Consider the following 8,044-nt stretch of genomic DNA (forward strand, 5'->3'; position numbering starts at 1 on the left):
CTTGTACACCTTTCCTTTGAGTCTTGCTGGCACTCTTCTGTCACACAACACTCCTGACACTTTCCTCCACCCGCTCCAACCTGCCTGCACTCGCCTCTTCACCTCTTTTCCACAATCCCCATCACACTGAACTGTTGACCCCAAGTACTTAAACTCCTGCACCTTCTTCACCTCAGTCCCCTGTAACCTAACGCTTCTACCTTGATCCCTCTCGTTCAGACACATGTATTCTGTCTTACTACGACTGACCTTCATACCTCTTCTTTCCAGAGCAAACCTCCACCTCTCTAGCTGTTCCTCCACCTGCTCTCTACTCTCACTGCAAATTACAATGTCATCCGCAAACATCATTGTCCAGGGAGATTCCTGTCTTACCTCGTCTGTCAGCCTGTCCATCAGCATAGCAAACAAAAAAGTCCTGAACTACTCTGACATACTTCTCTGCCACTCCAGACGACCTCATACAGTACCACAGCTCCTCCCTCGGCACCCTGTCATACGCATTCTCTAAATCTACGAACACACAATGCAGCTCCTTCTGACCTTCTCTGTACTTTTCCATCAACATTCTCAAAGCAAAAATGGCATCAGTGGTGCTCTTACGGGGCATGAAACCATACTGCTGCTCACAAATCTCCACCTTCTTCCTAAGCCTGGCTTCCACTACTCTTTCCCACAGCTTCATTGTGTGGCTCATCAACTTTATTCCTCTATAGTTGCTGCAGTTCTGCGTGTCACCCTTGTTCTTAAAGATCGGGACCAGAACGCTTCTCCTCCATTCCTCAGGCATCTTCTCACTCTCTAAAATCCTATTGAACAACCTTGTTAGAAATTCCACTGCTGTCTCTCCTAAGCACTTCCATACCTCCACAGGTACGTCATCAGGACCAACGGCCTTTCCGCTCTTCATCCTTTTCAGAGCCTTCCTAACCTCATCCTTTCCAATCTCTGCTACTTCCTGCTCCACAACAACCACATCTTCCTCCCTTCTTTCCCTGTCATTTTCCTCGTTCATCAGCTCCTCAAAATACTCCTTCCATCTTTTCTGTACACTCTCCTGGGTTGTTAGCACCTTTCCATCTCTGTCCTTAATCACCCTTATCTGTTGCACGTCCTTCCCATCTCTGTCTCTCTGTCTGGCTAGCCTGTACAAGTCCTTCTCTCCTTCCTTTGTGTCTAACCTGTCATATAGCTCATCGTAAGCTTTCTGTTTGGCCTTTGCCACCTCTCTCTTCACTCTACGCTGCGCTTCCTTGTACTCCTGTCTACCTTCCTCAGTCCTTTCTACATCCCACTTCTTTTTAGCCAACCTCTTCCTCTGGACGCATTCCTGTACTTCCTCATTCCACCACCAAGTCTCTTTACCGTCTTTCCTCTTTCCAGATGGCACACCTAGCACCTTCCTACCTGTTTCCCTGATAATCTCTGCTGTAGTTTCCCAGTCCTCTGGAAGCTCATCCTGACCACCCAGGACCTGCCTCAACTTCTGCCTAAATTCCTCACAAGTTTCTTCATTCTGTAGCTTCCACCACTTGGTCTTCTTTTCTGTTTTCCCTCTCTTCTTCTTCCTGACCTCCAGAGTCATCTTACACACCACCATGCGGTGCTGTCTGGCTACACTCTCTCCTACCACCACTTTGCAGTCATTAACCTCTCTCAAATGACCTCGTCTACATAGGATGTAGTCCACCTGAGTACTCCTACCTCCACTTCTGTATGTCACTCTATGTTCCTCTCTCTTCTGGAAGTAAGTGTTGACTACAGCCATTTCCATCCTCTTTGCAAAGTCCACCACCATCTGTCCCTCCAGATTCCTTTCCTTCACACCAAACCTGCCCATCACCTCCTCATCACCTCTGTTGCCCTCACCAACATGCCCATTAAAGTCTGCTCCAATAACAACTCTCTCTCCTCTGGGAAAACTCTCTATGACCTCATCCAACTCACTCCAGAATCTCTCCTTCACTTCTAACTCACAGCCAACCTGTGGCGCATACCCACTGACTACATTCACCATCACCCCTTCAATTTCTAACTTTAGGCTCATCAACCTGTCTGAGACTCTTTTCACCTCTAGAACACTGTTTACAAACTCCCCCTTCAGAATCACTCCTACCCCGTTTCTCTTCCTATCAACACCATGATAGAACAGTTTGTATCCTCCTCCAATACTACGTGCCTTGCTGCCCTTCCACCTTGTCTCCTGCACACGCAGTACATCTACCTTCCTTCTCTCCATCATGTCTGCCAGCTCTCTGCCTTTCCCTGTCATTGTGCCAACGTTAAGAGTCCCTATTCTCAAACCTATGTTCCTGCCTTTTCCCTTCTCTCTCTGGCCACGGACCCTTCTGCCTCCCCTCTTTCTTCCACCAACAGTAGTCAAATTTCCACCGACACCCTGTAGGTTAACAGCATCGGTGGCGGTCGTTGTTAACCCGGGCCTCGACCGATCCGGTATGTCTAAAGTGTTGTGGATGATTCGCATGGTTATTTTGGCAATTTTTTACGCCGGATGCCCTTCCTGACGCAACCCTCTCTATTTATCCGGGCTTGGGACCGGCACAGAAGTTACTGGCTTGCAACCCCTGTGGCTAGATTCAACCCCTGTGGCTAGATTAGTCACAGAGTACTAGAATGTGTTTATAACCAGTCTACTCTTCTCCAATGGCCCAACCACATCCATGGCTATGCGCCGAAAGGGGATGCCGATCAAACCAAACCTCATGTATGTTTTCTGCTGTCCCAGATGTCCTGCCCATGGTTTTGTGTGTGCTAGATGTAACACAAGAGGCCTACAACTAAGTGGAACGTCTAACCATTTTTTCTGTCTCCCCTGGAGCATGCAAAATGTCATTTTCAACCAAAAACCTCGTTCCAGATCCTTGTTTTCCCTCCCCATTCTCCACCTGCTTATACAACCAAGACAGAAAATGATCGGACATTTGCAAGAAACTTAAATCATTTGGAATATCTCAGTCGACACTCACAGGCTTGGGATAAAGTGTTACATCAGCATCAGTGCCTGTAACTTTGACAATGTTTTGTTGGCGTTGGGATTTTCCGTGGCCTTTGGAACCATTCTCACACAGATCACTGAAGTTCTGGCAGGGGCTCCAAGCCAGCTTTTGTTTGAGACCCTGTAACCACTGCACATGTTTCAGGTTTCATTTGTGTGATCAGATCATGGAGAATCAGCAAATTTCTTCCCAAAATATAGTCTACAGACGCTTTGTCCATAATCCCCACCTGTAACAAAAATGCATGCCCATCAACAGCATCAACAACCTCTGCTGTAGGATACGATCCCTGACCCCCATGAACACACCAAATGTTGGTTTTGTCTTTTTAATCAAACACACCATTTGACAGACAACACTTCCTAACCAGTGACACAGAACTCCCACTCTCTAATAAAGCAGACATGTTTTCCATTAGGTTTTGCAGCCTCCAAGCCGGTGGTGGGTTCCTCAACAGCTGCTCAAGTACAATGACCTCCCTGATTTCCTCCACACTACACTGGTCTGACTTAAATTCAACGTCGATAAAGACCCTTTAGGCACTGGTAGGTCTCGGTGGGCGTCTCTCCCTGAGGTACAGCTGTGTTCCTGAAACACTGGCGATAGGCCTCATCAGAAATGTCAAATTTGGCCAAGAGGGCTTGCTTCAGATCTGAATGAGTCAGAAAGGTCCTCTTCTATGGCAGAAGAGGCCTCCAATGTCTTCCCAGTCAGTAAAGGAACCAATCTGTAAACCCACTCAATCTCAGGCCAAGCCCAACCCTAACCCTACACATTCGAAACATAGTAAGTAATTTTCAATGTCCTAACCAGACTAGAACGGTAGCAACTTTGGGTCCTTTCGTGGGCTGGAACCGATGGCTGAGACGGCAGTGCTGGCTGCTGCAGTGGTGAAGGACCACCCAAGGAGAGTCCTGTAGGAGAGGTAGCAACCTCCACATTGGCCAAAGATGGCAACCTCTTGCCAGCCTCCATTGCTGTCCGCAAACCCTGGAGCTCCCCGAGTGTGACTAAGGTACCGCCAGCGCAGAGTAGAGCCACCAAAAAATAAAAAATAAAAAATGGCTGAGACAATAAAAGCTTATAAAATTTTAATTTAATTAATTTAAAATTTCTATAGTTGCAATTATACTTTGACTATCTATACACAGATAAAACGATAAAAGGGAATGCAGAAAAACAGGGAGGCCGAGATGACGCCCTGTTTTGTTTGACTGCTGAAGGGGAGGGGGAAGAGAGGGGCCGTGGACTAAGCCAGTACGAGACAGCGCACCTCACTCCACTCCGTGCTGAAAACAAAAAAAAACCCACACAGTGAGACCAACATGCCAACAACACTTCCACTACGCACTGAAAGGAGGGAACTAAACAAATGAAGAATGTAAATGAGTAAAATGTGATCTACATTTTCTAAGAAGAGGAGCTTCAACCATACATACCACCATGCAGGCAGCCACTGTCTATCCACTCACTCCCTGTTCCTTATACAGGGACAGACACAGCTGAACCAAATCCCTAATCAAGCAGGCATGCACCTGTCACAGGTGGACCTGCCGGTTACACAAGCAGCATCTCTTCTCCTCTGGGCACAGATGAACTCCTGCAGCAGTGTAACCATCTCCTGCTCTGAGGACACGGGCCGTGGTGGCTGGAAGGAAGGACCCTCATCCCCATCGTCAGTTGCCCAGTCTTTACCTTCCACATCAGGTACAGCAGGCTCTGGTTAAGTCAGAAGTTTGGTTGTTTTCTGGGTCATTATCCCACTTCTGACACCAAATGTCAAACTCTGGTCCAGAGTGAGACAAACAGGTCCACTCCAAAAAACCACTCCAGAGGTTTTTGTGAATAAAAAGAAATGCTTGTGATTTAATTTTTACACCAGACTTCAACACAAGCTCTGAAACACAAACTCCTCTTTCTGAACATCAACAAACCAAAATTCACAAGCTCTTTTATAAGACATGACCCCTCCCCTGGGCCAGGTGGTTCCAGTTAAGCTTAATGGTTGAATTTTGGTCAGGCACTACAAAAGCCTACCAAACCCAGAGTTTGAGTCCTTTGACCCAGGAAGTGAAACTGAAAAAGGTAAGTCAGAAGTCAGGAAAACATGTTAAAATACATAAACATAATTAGCTCAAACAAACCACCCAACATAATAAAGGGAGTTGACAAAGTGTATATCAGTGTGTATCATTTTCAGGAAACTTGCTCAGATGTTTTAATGGTTGAATGTGTGTGTGGCAGGATAAGCTAATTAAGGTTCAGGTGTTGTCACTCATCCTGGTGCTGCTGATGAGCACCTAGCAGTTATAGAATAGGACTGAGTTGGCTCTCCCTCAGTTCCTGACTGAGACTGCCTCCTGTTCTGGGTTCCAGCTTCTCTGTCAGTGCAGGCATTGTGGCCGGCCTTGCTGCCTCTACATTCTCCCTCTGTCTGTTGCTGCATTCGTGGTGTCTTTTTGTTTTTACTGCAGTGATCGTCATAATCCCTGGTCACATAGTGAATCTGTGTGTGACAGGAAAAGGCGAGTTGGAACGGAGCGCACCGCTGCCTGCCCCTCCCTTCAGGTGCAATCAGCGCTGATCGGTGTGTGTGGGATGTGTGCCTCTTCGCCCTGCATGTCCTCTGGTTGCTGAGGTAATGCCCTGCTGCCCATCTTCTGGTTTGCCTCCGCAGGGTGTTTGGTGGAACCCGCTGCTGCTGCTGGGGCGGTTTTTGTGTGTGTGGGTGGGGGGTGGGTGTGGGTTCCTGTGTGACATATAAAAAATGGATGTGGTCACGTCAAACGTGTTTCAACATGTTTTCTGCAGTATATCAAAAAAAGAACTCGAGTCTACTTGGTCATGTTGCTGTGGCTGCTGTGCTTCTGAAAAAGAGAGAGATGGCAGTCAGTAAGAAAATGTCTCTTTCATTCATACCAGCTAGTGCATCAACAGTTTACCACTCTCTCGTGTCTTCAATAAATTCAAATGCAGACAAGTATTTACTAACTTTGCACAATAAATCCTAAGGCGTGTAACACGTGAGAAAACTAATTACTGTAATGTTGGTCCTCCTAGGTCTGCTTTTGTCAGCCATTCATCTTCTAAAACCATTTTTGTCCACTTTGAGGTCATGGGGCTGCTGGAGCCTATCATGGCCACTAAAAAAGGTCTGTTACAATCACACACTCATATTCACACCTAGAGACAATTTAGAGTAACCTATGAAGTATGTTTTTGGATGGCGTGAGAAAGCCAGAGTCCCCAGAGAAAACTCACGCATGCACAGGGGAGAACACACAAAGGTCCCCATTGGCAATTCTGTTTCAGGACTTCAGGGGCCTTCTTGCTCAGCCACCATGCAGCCCATGTTTTGTCATTCATGTTTCTTGGTTTTGATCATGTTCTGCCTTGAGTTGAATCCTGTCAGTCACATCAGGTTTAGCTTGGTCATCCACAGCTGTCTTGACTTGTGTTAATGATCCTCAGTGTATTTAAGGGTCGGGTTTTCAGTTCTTTCTTGTCAGTCATCTGCTTTTTGTTTCTCCACCAATTTCTGACAAGAACTAGTAAACTGTAACTTTGGTAAATAATGGAGTGCAGAGAAAGCTGGGCTGTACTGACTGAAGTTAAAGGGAAAAAAAAGGCATGTACATACCTGCCTTGCTCACATGAGCTTTTGTCCACTGTCAACCCAAAACATCCTCTCCCTGGTTCTCAGCACCTTTACACCTTGTGTTTTCAGGTCTGGAGGGTAAATGGGTTCATTTGATGGTGCGGTTGCCATAGCGGCAAGAGCTCTATCCCTCCCTTCTCCCTACAGTCTCTGTGGAAACCAGAGAGTAGATTACTTAGAGTTCAGTGATAGAGAAAAAAGGGGATTTAAGAGGTAATACTACAAAGTCACCTTTTCAGCTTTTATTTGTCTCTATCATTTCCACTTTTTCACTACACTCCTACATTGTCGTGCAGCTCTTGTCTCCTCCTTTCCTAATTAATATCAATTAAATTCAACTTTATTTATATAGCCTAATTTTACAACATTATTGTCTCAATAGGCTTCAAACTGGTAGCTGTATATGAACACTGTTGGAGCCAAATTCACTGTTTACATTTAGTAGTTAAGTTAAATAATCCCTGTTTGAGCTTCCAATTAAATAACGCTATGTCACAGAGATGCTGTTAGCGAGACTGCGTTGTTGGCTTGAAGCCTGAGAAAGTTGGAACCGACAGTTTTTTGACTGTGTTCGTGTAAAAAAATTTTTTTTTGGAATAAAAAGTTGAATAAAGAACACGTTTCACTGGCGTTTAAAAGCCACGCAGAGTGCCACTACAAACACACAACCAGTCATTAAATACAATAGGAAAACTAAGCTAGGCATTCCTGCCCTTCAGACCCTCCTCTGTACTGAAACGCTTTATTCTGATAAAGTTGTTTCTCACAACCAAAATTTTTTTTTTTTTTTAAATAATTGTTTTCTGTTACTTTAATTCTTAATTTTTTTCTTCTGTTTGGGATTTTCAAAACTTTTATCAAAACTTTATCAGTTGTCAAAAGACAGTCCACAATTAGCTTTATGCATATAAAAACAACTCCACCTGAAGAAATTACAAGCTAAGAGACTGGGATGTAAGTGTGCCATAACCCTCCCCCAACAATAAGCTCTTGTGTACCAAGAACAGGGGCAGCTGAAAGCTGGATGCTGTTGGTTTCAGTGATGGGAGGATGGCCCCTTCATGTTGGAACCTCAATAGCAGAAAACCATTTCCAGCCCTGCTTAGAGTTTGATTATTGCGTCTAAATGCATGAGGCAGATTAAAAGTTAGTCTAATCAAATTGTCAAAGAAATTCCTTTCAAATGACTTTTTCTATACTTTTCTACTGCATGACGTCATGATGAGACCTCGAAGGAAAATGTTGTTCTTGGAAAAATGTCACCAAAGCAAGTGAACAATAACCACAGAAGACAGACATGACAAACACATAATAGACTTATATTCTGTAAAGTGTCTCACCTGATTACGGTGCAGCAAGATCATGAAGT

The 8,044-nt window shown here is 45.1% G+C and overlaps 1 long non-coding RNA gene across 1 annotated transcript; it reads right to left on the reverse strand.

Moving 5' to 3' along the window:
- Positions 1–4,093: 4,093 nt before the first annotated feature.
- On the reverse strand, positions 4,094–4,739 carry LOC144993974 (uncharacterized). The gene is made up of 2 exons (XR_013657311.1): positions 4,457–4,739; positions 4,094–4,306 (listed from the first exon to the last, which is right to left on the reverse strand). It is a non-coding gene; the product is annotated as an uncharacterized LOC144993974 (long non-coding RNA).
- Between the last annotated feature and the right edge of the window lie 3,305 nt (positions 4,740–8,044).

This window comes from Oryzias latipes, chromosome 7 (genome assembly GCF_053564925.1).
Source record: "Oryzias latipes strain Hd-rR chromosome 7, Olatipes_Hd-rR_3.1".
Classification (NCBI taxonomy): Eukaryota; Metazoa; Chordata; class Actinopteri; order Beloniformes; family Adrianichthyidae; genus Oryzias; species Oryzias latipes.